A 15354-nucleotide genomic window follows, 5' to 3' on the forward strand; every position below is an offset into this window, starting at 1 on the left:
CAAAGCTACTGCCAGAAATCTGAGTCAAAGGCAGGACTTGCCTAAGCTCTTGTCTCCATTTGTAACAATGACTCAGTCAGTGGTCACAGACAGCATGGCTTCATGAGAGAAAAGTCCTGTTTATCAAACCTGATTTCCTTTTTTGACAGGGTAACCTATCTAGTTGATCAAGGGAATACAGCTGATGTAATATTTTTTGATTTCTATAAAACTTTCAATACTGTCTCTCCTAGTATCCTTCTGGACAAAATGTCCAGCATTTACCTTGATAAACACATCATGCACTGGGTGAGCAAGTGGCTCAAAGGTTGGGCACAAAGTGTTATAGTGAATGGGGTAACATCAAACTGGCAACCTGTCACTAGTGGGGTTCCACAGGGCTCCATCCTTGGCCCTGTGCTCTTCAACATCTTCATAAATTACTTGGATGCAAGACTGGGAGGGATACTCTGCAAGTTTGCAGATGATACAAAACTGGGAGGAGCTGTTGACTCCAAGGCAGGGAGGCCCTGCAGAGAGACCTCAACAAATTGGAGAATTGGGCAATCAGCAATTGTATGAAGTTCAACAAGGCAAAGTGATGGATTCTGCACCTGGGACAGAGCAACGCTGGATGTATCGACAGACTGGGGAAGGAGATGCTTGAGAGCAGTGCTGTGGAAGGGACATGGGGATCCTGGTTGATGGCAAGTAGGATATGAGATGGCAGTGACCTGGGAGGAGGGCCAACTGTGTCCTGAGGTGCATCAGGCACCAGCTGGTCAAGGGAGGTTATTGCCCAGCTCTGCACTGGTGTGGCCTCACCTCGAGTCCTATGTTCAGTTTTGGTCACCACAATATAAGAAAGTGTCTTAGGTTGCAAGATGTAGCTTGGGGTGTGTATTCTATTGCCATCTGTTAGAGGTGGGGCACTTATCATCTATCAATTTGACCACCTGTCAAAACCAGGTGGGGCAGTTTTCTTTATCTCTTCCACAACCAATCCTCCCTCAGGGGAGATATCTGCTGTTAACGGGCCATTGAGTCTTACTGCATGACTAATAAAATTACATAATCCCATTGTGAGCTGCTCTGCCCAGGGGATGGAGCCAAGCATTCCTACCTGGATATAATCTGACATTTGGAATGCCACAGGCAGCCTTTTCCCACTCAATTCCCAGAGGAGCAACTTTCTGTTCCATTGTATTCCCAGAGGAAAACCAGGCCCATCTACACCACCACTAAACCTTCAGAGGAAAACTACAGCCTTCTACAGGATCAGTGCTTCAACAGAACCACATCTATCACTCCAAGAGGACTGCAGCCACCATTTAATTGGACTGCTACCAACACCCTGACCAACAGGGTGTCAGGTCGTATTCTGATTTTGTCAGTGTTGGTTTGTATTACTGCATTTTTATTTTATTTTATTTTTTTCCCTAATAAAGAACTGTTATTCCTACTCCCATATCTTTGCCTGAGAGCTCCTTAACTGCAAAATTATAATAATTCAGAAGGAAGGGGTTTACATTTTTCATTTCAAGAGAAGCTCCTGCCTTCCTTAACAGACACCTGTCTTTTCAAACCAAAACAGAAAGACACTAAGCTAATGGAGAGTGTCCAAAGGAGGGCCATGAACATGATGAAGGGCCTTGAGGGGAAGTCATATGAGGAGCAGCTGAAGTCATTTGGTCTGTTCAGCCTGGAGAAGAGGAGACTAAGTTGAGACCTCATTGCACTCTACATCTTCCTCATGAGGGGAAGAGGAGGGGCACACACTGATTTCTGTCAGGTGACCAGTGACAGGGCCCAAGGGAAGGGTCTGAAGTTGTCTCAGGAGAGGTTTAGGTTGGATATTAAGAAAAGGTTCTTTACCCAAAATTTGGTTGTGCACTGGAACAGGATCCCCAAGGAAGTGATCACAGCACCAAGCTGGCCAGAGTTCAAGAAGTGTTTGGGCAATGCTCTCAGGCACATGGTGCGACTCTTGGGGAATCTTCCTTTTTTGGCCAACATACCTCTAGAAGCCCTTATTATTATTCTTTGCATCCCTTTCCAAACTGAGTTCCAACTGTGCCTTAACTTTCCTGATCCCACCTTTAGAAAATTTGGAATAAGCTGGTATATTGAGCCACTCAACCTAACTTCAATACTCAGACAATATTTGACAATATGTCACCTGAGCTGATAGTGTGTCCTTGTGGCAAAGGTGGTTAATGGTTTCCTGGGAAGCATTTGGAGGAGTATTGCCAGTAGGTCAGAGGAGGTGATCCTTCCCCCCTACTCAGCACCAGTGAGGCCACGTCAGGAGTCCTGTGTCCATTTCTGGGCTCCCCAATACAAGAGAGATATGGACATAATGAAAAGTTAAACTCATAAACAAAAAAAAAGTTCATGACATTTTGATGACTTATACTTCTAACTTTTTAAGAGTCAAGTTCTGACTACTGTTGATATAATTAGATTCAGCATCTTTTCAAAGTTCAAATATTTTGATCTTTAGAACAAAACTAAATTAAACAGTGGTTTAGTTATTTGTTATGTTTTCTTCACTTTTAACATCTTGCTTACTTTATCTAGCATTTATTTGCAGTCAAGCAATTTATTGCTGTCACATATGGAAAGGCTTAAAAAACAATTTAAACACAAATGTGATCAACTCAGAAGTTGGCAACACTGAACATGTTCTTAGAGAATGGAGTTATTGGACTTATTAGTTGAAGTTACTCTATCCACACACAAAGCAAAATACAAAATAGCTGTCATTTTTAGTCATTTTCAAAAACCAGGTGTCAATCATTAATTTTAATGGTAGGGATGAAAAGTTTCAGTGGTTTAAGGAGGTAACAAGCAAAATACACATAGCAGGAGATTTGAATTTCCTAGTGGAATGGAAAAAGCTGGCTGGGTTCTTTTGTCTGGGCCAAAATCCAATATCATACAATAGTGTTCAATAAGTTAATGTACATTTTCACTGATCATCCTTTTACCGAGACTAGTAATTTTGTTACCAACAGGAGCTTATAAAAAGAATGTCTGAAAACAACCCAAAGAAGAATTCACCACTTCAGGTTTTAATTTAGTTAGCTACTCGCTCTTTTAAAATAGTATATTTCCCACTACTGTAATTTATCTAGTGTTGGGTTCTAGTCACTCTCTTCCTCTAAGATTAAAGTCCTTCCCTATGCAGATTTTATTCCACATTAAGGTATTTTAACTTCTGAATTGTCTCTTGACACTCTGCAGAGTTCATGTTATGTTTCCCTTTAGAAGTCAATTTTGAGTGGTTAAATCTTCCACAATTTTTCACATGAAAAATAAATCCAACAGAACCCCATAAACATTCCCCCCTGCAGTTTTATAGTATTTGGTCCTACTTATCCCAGGTATGCTGGTTTGAGCTGGGGTAGAGTTAATTTTCTTCACAGTGGCTGGTATGAGGCTGTGTTTCGGATATGTGCTAGAAACAGTGTTTGCACAGAACCAAGGCCTTTTCTGCTTCTTGTACCACCCCACCAGTGAGCAAGCTGGGGAACAAGAAGTTGGGAGGAGACCCAGCTGGGACAGGTGACTCAAACTTACCAAAGGGATATTCCAGATCATGAGACATCATACTCAGGATATAAAATTGGGGGAAGAAGAAGGAAGGAAGGGAGTGATGGCGTTTGTCTTCCCAAGTGACTGTTACATGCAATGAATCCCTGGTCGCCTGGAGATGGCTGAACACCTGCCTGCCTATGGGAAGCAGTGAATAAATTCTTTTTTTTTGCTTTGCTTCAGTCCACGGCTTTTGCTTTCCCTATTAAACTGTCTTTCTCTGAAACAAATAGTTTTCTAATTTTTACCCTTCCGAGCCTCTCCCTGATCCTGCTGATGGGGGAGTGAGTGAGCGGTTGTGTGGGGCTTTGCTGCTGGCTGGGGTTAAACTAGGACACTAACTGTTGGGATTTTAGGAATTCTCCTTTTGTTTTTTTCCTCTTAAGGAATTTGCCCCCATATGTGTTGCTAGGAGACAATAAAGATTGGATACTTAAAAGAGACAAAAGAAGTTGTCAGCTCAGGAGAGGGGTGCAGCTGGCTACTCTTTGCCTGGGGTTTTCCCCCCATGTAGGGCACAGATACCGGGAGATTTGGGACTGAGAAAATGGGGTTGGGTGCAGATGCTAGCATCATGCTCTCAGCATTTGGAGGGGAGAGAGGCTGCGGAGCTATGAGGAGACTTTATCACCACTGTGGGGTTCCATCTCCAGCTGCCTTTCTTCTACTGTGAGTGGAGCTCTATTAAAAATCAAAGACGACTCAGACGTTTGCGAGGGAGAGAGAATGATGCATCTGACTCCATCATCAGAAGGCTAATGAATTACTTTATTATGCTATACTATGTACATTTCATCTAAACTAAATCTGCCAAGCACTCACTGTTGCTCACAACTGCACAGAACTGCACTCATCTCTGATTCTCTCGTGGATGTCCCGTGACAGTCCCCAGACACACAGACTTCTTGGCCCTGAGAGGCCAAAGGAACAAAACATCCTCACTTTGGGTAAACAATCTCTATATTGCATTCTACTTAAGCACAACACAGGCACAGCAAGCGAGATAAGAATTGTGTTTTCCTTCTTCTCTGCGTGTCTTACAGCTTCTCTCTGTTCAGAGGGCATGTGAATACCATTGTGTGATAGATGAGTAATGCGATGATTGACTCTCACAATTAACAGAGAAATATCATGTATATAGGTGAAGAAAAGTTTTATAGATTTATAGTTATGTTTTACCCCCCTTTGCATTGTTATCAAGGGACAGCCGGGGTTGGGACATTTGGGAGAGTCGGTTTGTCACTCTGGTGACATCTGACCTCCAATCAGGATTTGAGGAAGTAAACTCCACCACTGGACAGTGAAGAAGGAGTCAATGGACAGAACTTTGGGAGGGGCAAAAGGGTTAAAAGGCAAAACCTCCATTGTGTGGGTGAGCACATGGTGGGAAAGATCCTCTGCTCCCAGTGCTGTAATATTTTCTCTATTCAGTCTTCAGTTGTATTTTTGATAAGGTTTAATAAACCTTTCTAAATTTTTGGAAGTGAGTATCATTTCTCACACTTTGTAACCACAACACTGAGATTTAATCTAAAGAGCATATAGGCAATGAGGATTGTAGCAAAATGCTAGAACTACTTAAGCAAGCTGATATAGTCCGTCTATACTTCACAGTGACATCTGAGCAACTTTTACATTAGATTGACATGTGCTTTGTGGCTTTGGCAATGCATGTACTGTAGTTGATGGCATATCTAATCTTCATTCCTCATATTTGACTGAAAACAATCTGGGACATTGAGGAGTGAATTTGATTCACAAAATCAGGAATAAATGTGATGAGATGAGGCTTGTTCTGCGTAACTTGGTGTCTTGGTTTGTGTCCTGCTTTAGGGCAAATTTGGGAGAGAATCCTGTCGTGGTTTGAGAGGAAATGAAGTTTTTTGTGATGGTGTAGTCAAGCCAATCGGTGTTCAGATTTTAATATTAGCACCTGGTTTGTCCACTGAAGGCATAGATACGCCTCTGAGAACACAGGGGGTTAAAAGCTGTGAACTCCCAGGAGAATTTCCTTTTTGGTTTCCAGTTTAGAACTGAGCAGACCCTCCCCTGCCCAGCTCCGAGCTGGGCAGGGGGGGAGGGGAGCCATGCGGCCGGAGGGAGGTAGGCCAAGCCTAGGCCGAAGGGTGGAGGAGAACATTGTGAGGGCTTCGGCAGCCATCCCCCATTCCCCCCCGCCGGAGGGAGAGAGAGAGCAGCCTGTGCCTGTGATAGCGTGGCCGGCGTGAAAGAGAAGGGGGGAGTGCCTAGCAGGGCAGCCAGCCGTGAGAGTTCATGAATCAAACCGGCAGAGCCTGAGACTTTTAACCCTTCTTGGGATGATGGAAACCTTGCAAATACTGATTCCTCCTGAAGTTGATGAGATTGAGAGAAGTTGAGAAGAATCCTAGGTGGGAGGAGATGATAGAGTAGCCTTTAGCTAGACTTTTCTTAGATAGCCATAGCAGAACCCTTGAGTTCCTGTGACACAGAGACTGTATTCTAGGGGGAAGCAATGGCTCAGAGCCAAGAGAGTGCGGTGATGTAGAAGTGTGTGAACAGAGACGACGAGTGAAGAGAGTAGTAGTGGTGCCCTCTTGTCTTCGAAAGAAGAAGAGAGAAGAAGAAAACGAAGGAAGACAAGAAGAAGAAGAAGAAGAAGAGAGAAGAAGAAGAAAGAAGGAAGAGCATGAAGACGAGAAGAAGAAAGAAGAAGAAGAAGAAGAAGAAGAGAGAGAAGACGAAGAAGAAGAAGAAGAAAAGAAAGAGAGAAGAAGAAGCAGAAGATCTCTGTTCAAGAGACCCCTCAACCCCAGGGGGTGAAATTTGGGGGGGACAGGTGTCCCAAAAGGAGAGGGACTGTGCTCTTTTTTAGAACTAGACAAAGCATCCTTAAAGAGAAAAAGCCCTAGAAGCAGCTCTAGTCCATGTGCAGTAGTGAAAGCACTAGACATAGAAAGAAGTCATGATAGCAAAATGTTCTCCGGGCAGTGCCACACGTGACACAGAAACATGAGAAGTTTCAACTGTTTCCTGGAGAAGTCTGTAGTACAAGAAAAACTCCTCTCTTCTCGAAAAATTGAGAATTGATTATCTAAAAAGTAGTAATAGAATTAGAAATTTAGTGGGGGCAGGAGGAAAAAGTTTAGAAAGTTTTCATCCTGTGTTCTGTGTGTTCTGTGTGGTTTTTTTGTAGTTTTAAGTTAATAAAGTTCTTTTTTTCTTTTTTTTTCTTTCAATCTTAAGTTGGAGCCTGCTCTGCTCTGTCTCTGATCACATCTCACAGTAGATACCAGGGAAAGAAATATTCTCATGAGAGCACTGCCATTGCACCAAGCTCAAACAATGACAAATTCCCAAAAAGGGCTTCTCAAAAAACAAACCCACACGGCCCTTCCCCCCAACCGGCTCGGGAAGAATTCCTCAGAGAGAAGTGGAAAGAACCTGTTTATTTGACAAGCACAGCACCCCCCAGCACACAAAATGAACAATACCAGACGACACCACTCTTTCACTGCTCTGGAAAAGACGACAAATTCAGAAATTCTCTCCTGGGGGTGGTCGCTGTTATCAGTCTCTTTGGTGCTGAGGCAGCTGCTGCAGCCACAAGGTGTAAACTCTCTCAGTGTTCCAAATCCCAGTCCGGAGCAGGTCTGGCAGGTCCAAACGGGGGGGGGGGGGGGGGGGGGGGGGAAACAGTCCAGAAAGGAATTTGGACTGTTTAGCTAAATTAACTAATGGGAAGAGGGGGAAAAAGCAAGAGCAAGCAAAGCAGAAGCGAAGCAGAAGCAAGAGCAAAAGCAAAAAGCAGGGCAAAAAGCAAAAAAGCAGCACTAAGTCCTGGTGCTATCTGTATGTCTCACCGAGTGGCTGATAAGAGGCCCAAAACAAAACTCTCACTCTGCCAGTCTTAAAGGCACAGAACATAATATCCAGCATAAATTACACACACACAAATGGGGATAACAGCATCCTAACATCACCCTAGGACAGTTTGAAAAGACAGATGTCTGCTAAGGAAGTCAGGATCCTCCCTTGGAATGGAAAATGTAACCCCTTTCCCTCCAAATTATTATAATTTTGAAATTAAAGGGCTTTCAGGCAAGGATATGAGAATAGGAATAACAATTCTTTACTAGTATGTATAAAAAGGCAAACAAACAACAACAACTATGGCAGCAATAACAAACAGAACCAGAAACCCAGTAACGATAACAGCCTTCTTGGCTGCAGGCACTTTACCCTTTGGTGTAGTTGCAGTCACAGCTGGCAGGGGCACTGGCAGGCTCCCGGTGGGAAGGGCAGGTGCGACGATTCCCCCGTGGCTGCAGGGGGTGCTCTGGTGGGAGTCTGGGGAGCAGGTGATAATGGTGACTCGGCAAAGACAGGAAGGGATGGAAGAAAGGCTTGCTTCACATACCCCCTGGGGCAGTCGACCCTGGTGCTCCAGCAGGACTCTCGGAAGCAGCAAGCTGGAACAGCAGGAATGAGCAAAAATCTCGGGGTAGTGGACGAGATGTATCAGAAGCTCCGCAGCTGTAGCGGGAACCGCGGAGCTTCTCGGGAGGCAAGGGGGTACATGGCTACAGTGTAGCGAAAGCTCAGAGCAGTGCCAAAGAAGTGACAGGGGGAAGGGCAGTGGCGACCCGGCTCCCAGCAGGGCAGGGAAAAGGCGAGCTCGGGATTCTGGGTTTTTTTCCCTGAGGCACCCAAGCAGATAGTGAAAAAAGTCCCAGTGCATCTGAGAGAAATAGCTACTCACTTTTCATAAATTTAGAAAGGTTTATTAAACCTTATCAAAAATACAACTGAAGACTGAATAGAGAAAATATTACAGCACTGGGAGCAGAGGATCTTTCCCACCATGTGCTCACCCACACAATGGAGGTTTTGCCTTTTAACCCTTTTGCCCCTCCCAAAGTTCTGTCCATTGACTCCTTCTTCACTGTCCAGTGGTGGAGTTTACTTCCTCAAATCTTGATTGGAGGTCAGCTGTTGCCATAGTAACAAGCCGACCCTCCCAAATTTCCCGAACCCAGGCCATCCTCTGATAACAATGCAAGGGGGGGTAAAACATAACTATAGGTCTATAAAACTTCCCTTCACCTATATACATATTTGTCTGTTAATTGTGAGAGTCAATCATCGCTTTACTCATCTATCACAAAAGGAATGGGGGTGGAACTTCAATGTTGACTATTCACCATGTAACCACCAGAGGGGGTGTGGGGGAGTTTTCAGCAGGAAAGGGGAGGGGACCAGAAACAGAGGGTTGTGGCTGTTTTTTGCTAGAGCTGGAGAGAGAAGTGCGTGCAGGGGTGAAGTTCCTTATTTGAAGTGTTATAGATACATATTATAATATTGACTTTTTGCAAATATTAAAATGTATTCTGTATCTGTGGTGTTAAAGTAACTTTGTTATACAGCTATAGTTTTCATTTCTGTTGTTAATTAAGCTTAGGCGTAGTAGTGAAAGAGCTATGTTTGTGTTTAAATACCTGCTTGGATGAGATAGCATCCAATGAACATAGGATGAGGACACCGGCTACAGATATGCCAACTATCAGCACTCACTGTCTGAAGACAGTGTGGACCAAGGCCCAAAAATTGGAGGGGATAAGAATAGACTAAAACCACAACCAAAAAATATGCGTGCTCTAAAAAGGCGGACCCAAGGAGGAGCCATGCTAAACACTTCTTGGAACACGAAAACTAGCTTAGGGAAAAAGTTTACTATGCATAAGGGTCTATGAATATGCAACAAGCTGATGTAATGAAAAAAAGTATTTAAGGAGTATCCCCGAAGATGTGTAGTCTTGGCTGAGTGCCAAGATGCACCCGGCCATAATAATCTTTGCTCTGTGGTCCTTGTCTCCTATTGTCCTTTACTAAACTTTTAAAATTTTCACAAGAGAGTGAATGTGTTTTTCACTGGAGCGATTTTGCAATACCCACACCACTGCTGATACTGGCACCTGCCCAACACGATGAGCCAGCATACCAGCAGTGCAGTTCCTGATTCAAACAAAATAGCTTCCCAAGTTTTTGCTTTGCCCCTGTTTCCCGTGGTTTGTCTGGTCAGGGGAGGGCATTAAACCACAGGAACTCATTTGTCATATTGTTTCTCTTTGGTCTCTCAGCTCACGTGGTCCAGTGCCAGGGTCCTTTGACAACTTGTTTTTGCCCTAGGGGGGAGGTCATCTTAGCTTTGTTGGTGCGTTCCTTCCCCCACCCAGGCCACACCATGATCTCAGAAATGCACATTAGGCCTTGGGCTTGATTAACAGCACCTGGACTAAGCTCCTCTTGAGATTATCAGAAACAGTCTGCTCCCAGGAACTAGTGCTGACTAATGAGCACCTGCTCTTTTTTTAATGAACAGCCTTAGAAACTTTTTTCCCCGTGAATAACAACCCAAGTGGGATAATAATTTTCTTCTCAAACTTTCAAAGAAAGTTTGTGAACCGAAGTGTGACCAGGATGAAACACTGTTATGACTAAAGCCCACTCTCTTGTGGCCCTATAAACAGTGGTCCAAATTGAGACCCTTTAAGCTCTCCTGGACCACAGCAGGCTGCAACCAGCAACCTCTCTGGGTGGAGTGTCTCAGAGCCAGTGAATTCTCAGGTTTTCTATACTTGGAGGACTGGTGAACAACGACAGATCCTGGGCTGATACCCCCATTCCTCAAGGCTCAACCCTTCACCGGTTGAGAAGATGCAAAGGCATCTGAAGTGATTATTTCACTAACTGCAAGGGGAATTTTTCACAGGTACCATTCACTGACTCTTTATGTCCGTGTGCATACAAGTGTGCATGTTATATCAAATGTGGGAGAAATGCTGTTTTCCTAGACTCTTAAGTACTTTAGATTTGTAAGTTAGACCTGTAAGGAAGTTACTGTTGTGGTATAGTATATCCTATATGTATCCTTTGCCAAATTGCTGAAGCTATAAGTTAAGTTAAATGCTCTTAAGTTTAAATGCTGTAAAGTGTTGTAAAGTGGTGTTAAGTGGTGTTGGTCCTTTAGGCCATATTTCCTTTTATCCTTACCTTTTCTATCCTTCTGTCACCTCCCCCCTCCCCATCCCCCCATCCCCCGACATTCTATTGGCCTGAATAACATTTCCTAGGAGTCTTTCAAGATCTGAATCAATAAAGTCAAATATTCTTTAGGCCAATTCACACAGCTGAGCATTTGTCACCATTAGTTACAAAAAGATAGTGTGAAAACCAAAGCTTACAGTACCAGTAGCACTTAGATACTATACTGCAATGAAACTGTAAGAATCATGCAAGGTGTTTGTTCTCAGATATCCCAAATGCATGCAGACGGTAAAAGATGGTGTATATACGTATTTTCTTTCTATCAGTAAGTGCAATTTAATATATTAATAAATAGCATAAAAGCATTAAATATAACAAGACAGTTTATCACCACCTTAAATCTTTCATTTTCTGCATTCACTGACAGTTTGGTTTTCCATATGGTAGTTTGCAATGGATAAAATATTTGTTAAGCTTTTCCATTTATGAATGCTTATTATATGCCAAAGTTTTACAGAAATTCATGAGTATAAGAACAGTAACAAACCCCCAACTAATATTAAACTGTGATATCTTTTTTATAAAGCTACTGCATATAAATTGCTATTCCTCTTTTCCGATTATATGAATTGTGAAAAAATGTCATTCATGTTTAAGATCAATCCTTCCAACTAAACAAAATTTGTAAAGTTAATGCTTTACTCCTCTATAAATTTGCTGTATTATACAGAAAATCTATTTCTGAAGTCTAAAGTTATTAATTATTACTATAAAGCTAAGTTAACACAGATTAGACTGACAAAAGATGATGATGTGAAAAAGCAGAAACATCAAGGTTAACAGGTTTTTTAATATAGGTAAGTACTTTTATAGAGGCACCAAAATAAATAGCCCTTTGAAGTGAATTGTCAAAAAAATTTAAAAGGGATCTTGAAATTACTAGATACACATATATCCCTGACCCACTGCCTTGTAACATACATTCAGCAATTTAAAATAAAGATTCAATATTTAATAGATAAAATATATAATCTATATTTAATATAGAATATATATTTAAATGTACATTATGCAGATACATCAATCAGCAGCATTAAACCATTTTATTTTGAAATAATTGACTGGTGTCACTAATCTACTTCAATTATTTTCTTATTTCAATGGAATTTATCCATGACCTGAAAAGAAGAAATTTAAAAGACCCAGATGTCCCACATGGCCATTACTTCAAAATGACTGCTGGGACTGAAATAATATTTATAACACCCTTCTTACTGCACAAGCATTAATGCACACATTTAGGCAGCAATACCTGCCAGGTTCACACATATATTCCTGTGTTAATTTAAATTTTATACAGCTTTTGTTACTGTAATTTAAAGTATCTCCCTTGTCCTTTTGGATTATTCAATTTTTTATGGAGAAAGGTGATCAAGAGCTATCCAACGTTTTTTTTTTTTAAAAAAAACCCCAGTGTTTCACTGCATGGCTGTTTCAAGACTTTGCTTACTAGGCAGCCACCATTAGCATATATGGTACCCTACTGACATAGTTCAGTCACTGACTCTTGATTCTTAAAATGCAAAATTTTGAGGGTGGCTTGCTGTTTATGGAAAATATACTCTGAAGTGCTATCTTTTCAACACGTCCACTAATACCCACCACACAATAATGTCAGTCAATCCAGTACCATAATTCAATTGGTTATCTACCATTTCAGTAACAAAAAGTAACAAATCCAGTTGTGATTTAAACATAAACAATATTCACCCAGAAAACATAGAATAAATGTTTAAGACTAAATGCTGATATGTTTTTTCTTAATATATAGTTTTTCTTCATCTCCTCTTGGATACTTGGGTTTCTATCTAGAATTTGATCTCATACTTGCTCTGTCAGTTGATTGGTTTATGCAACAGTCAGGTACTGGTCATAGAAAAGCCCAAAGAGGCTTGTGGAAAAGAGACAAGCAGCAATCCACCAGGTGAGGAAAGGCAAGAGTCCTCAGAATAGGAGAGGAGTGAAAATATTCTTTAGGCTTCCCAAAGCCATTGTTACTGGCACTACAGTTATTTTTGTCTTTCCATCAACAGATGGAGACTCAGGAAAAATTGAACAGGGAAGCAGATGGTTTTCTACTGAAGTGTCCGAATCAGATTCTGGGTAGATGCCCCCAAAATAATTACCTGTTAAAAAACAGAGTAACATATAAGAAACTTGCTGAATTAGATTTTAAGTTCTATTATTTCTAGCAACTCAATAATTATTTTATATATATTTGTCAAAAAAAAAAAAAGCCACAATTTTACTTATAAATTAGTAAATACTAATTGTGTCCATCCACATAGCTTCCTGATAATACTAGTAAGCCATCAGGGTAGGATTCACCTTATCTTTTAACATCCTCATTTTTACATGTGAATCAGTTACCTTGGGACCTTATCAGTGCTGGGCATGACTCATCTCACCAGATGTAGATGTCTATTTTATGATGGAATGAATCACAGACTAATAATGCCTATTTCTTTCTGTTCACATTTGGCAAAATGAATGCTGGTATTGCATGGTAAGCTGTAAAAGACATCCCTCAAAAGAAAGAAAAAACCGGTGACATCAGATCTCCCAATAATGAAATAAACCCCCACACCTTACAATTTCTGTCCAAAAAGTTCACAAAAGTTTGAAGTATTTTAAAAAAAATTGTCAGATATCCATAAAGTTAAATAAACAATGCTTTATACAGCTCATTGTTGAAAGATGTCAAGGTAGCAAGAGAAGAGTACAGCTTAAAAGCTGTTTATCAGCTGTTTGCCAACAGGTCAAGGCGAGCCTTCCTGTGTATTCAGCACTGGTGAGGCCATACCTGGAATCCTGTGTCCAGTTCTGGGTTTCCCAGTACATGGACATACTGCAGACAGTCCATCTCAGGGCCAAAAAGATAATTAAGGGACTGGAGCATCTTTCATATGAGGAGGGGTTGAGAGAGCTGGGACTGTTGAGCCTGGAGGAGAGAAGGCTCGGGGGGGGGGGGGGGGTGGATCTTATACCATATAAATACCTGATGGGAGGGAATGAATAAGAGGGAGCCAAGCTCTTCTACTGCCCATTGACGGGACAAGAGGCAATAGGCACAAATTAAAGCACAGGATATTCCATGAGAACACAAGAAAACACTTTTTTTTTACTGTGAGTGTGGTCAAACACTGGAACAGGTTGCTCAGAGAGGTTGTAGATTCTCCCTCCTTGGAGATACTCAAAACCCAACTGGGCACAGTCTTTGGCAACCCCCTGTAGCTAACTGCTTGAGCAGCAGGGTTAGACTAGATTCTAATTTTCTTCAGGAGACTGAAAATATAAATGTCCTATATTGAATAGAACTCAGTTTTGTTCATCAAATGTTGCCTACCTAGTGTTTTCAAAAGCAGAGTTGAATTAAGTACCATTACCAATGGTGCAATATACTGCAGTGCAATTACACAAAGATAACAGAATACCCAAGCCACCTGGGAAAATAGAAAAGAGTAATCCATAAGTTCTGGGTGATCAAAATAAACCTTTATGCATCTGTTCAGGAAAAACAAGCAATTTTAAAAAAAAAAAAACAGTTCTTATGCAAACCTCCCCCCTATTTTACAAGTTTTATAGCATGTTTTAGTATGTGATATATTGTCTTCAAAAGACCTAATGAAGGTCCCTATAATGAATTCTAGTTTCAGGACACAATCCCAAAAGTAAATGCTGAAAAAAAATAATTAAAAGTAGTGATTCTATTAACACGAGCAATTTTGCTTATCCAAACTGAATGTTATAATTCAAATATTAATATTTGAATACACTAGAATTTTGAGAGACATCTCAAAGCTAAATATATGATTATGCTAAGTTATTTACAAACTAAATCCCATTTCAAAAATGTAGTACTGTGACTGTACAAACAGTCCAAAGCCTGATCAAAGGTAAATGAAACTTTGGCTAATATTGTAGCCCCTTTTCAAAATAAGATATTTGCAAGTTCTCCAAATGGATAAAACCAGTACTTTAAAAACAATGACAAGAGGAATTTTCATTAGCAGTTAATCAATAACAAAGCATTTAAATGATCTTCATTTCAGGTTCATTGAGAACCACTCAGATTTATCCCTCCCTGTTCCCAATCTGTTCCAGCTTTCTCAAGATTGCTACATTACATGTTTTACATAAGCTGTTGATCTAAAAGGCTAGATCAAATTAAGAAGGTAAAAAAGTAATTAAATCAATAGAATAATAGAATCATTAAGATTGGAAAAGACCTCTAAGGTGATTGAATCCAACTGTTAACACAACACCACTGTGCTCACCACTAAACCATATCCCAAATAAATAGCAAATAGCAAACAAGCAGTAAAAGTTCACTGGGTTTTAGAAAATAACACAATACAAGGTGGCAAAAAATGATGCAGGCACACCTGACTTTTTTTTTAATAGCTTTGAAGCCCCAAAAGGCTTTGAGATGATCAAGCATCAGAAAACTGAAATGTGAAAAAAAAGCAGTAAAACATTGACAGAAGAAAAAGTATGAGAAAAAATATTTAAAGATAATTGGTGGTGTATAATGAAAAGAGCAAATTTAAAAAAAGTAATGATCATTGTAGGAAAACAGGTAGGAAAGACTTTACTGGCAAAAGTACCAGAAGTAAAGAAAGCCGGCATGCCTAGTAAAACCAGGTAAGATTATATTTAGTGGCCCTGAGCTTCCTAAAGTTTTTTGAAGTA

At 40.9% G+C, this 15354-nt stretch overlaps 1 protein-coding gene and 1 pseudogene across 2 annotated transcripts in view; both read right to left on the bottom strand.

The window, feature by feature from the left end:
* LOC127060968 (uncharacterized) overlaps positions 1–15354 on the bottom strand; it is a 1003595-nt gene that overhangs the window by 445092 nt on the left and 543149 nt on the right. The window lies entirely within an intron of this gene.
* Positions 12511–15354, bottom strand: part of LOC103824956 (transmembrane protein 161B-like) — a 72419-nt pseudogene continuing 69575 nt past the window's right edge.

This window comes from Serinus canaria, chromosome W (assembly GCF_022539315.1).
Source record: "Serinus canaria isolate serCan28SL12 chromosome W, serCan2020, whole genome shotgun sequence".
In the NCBI taxonomy this organism is placed as follows: domain Eukaryota; kingdom Metazoa; phylum Chordata; class Aves; order Passeriformes; family Fringillidae; genus Serinus; species Serinus canaria.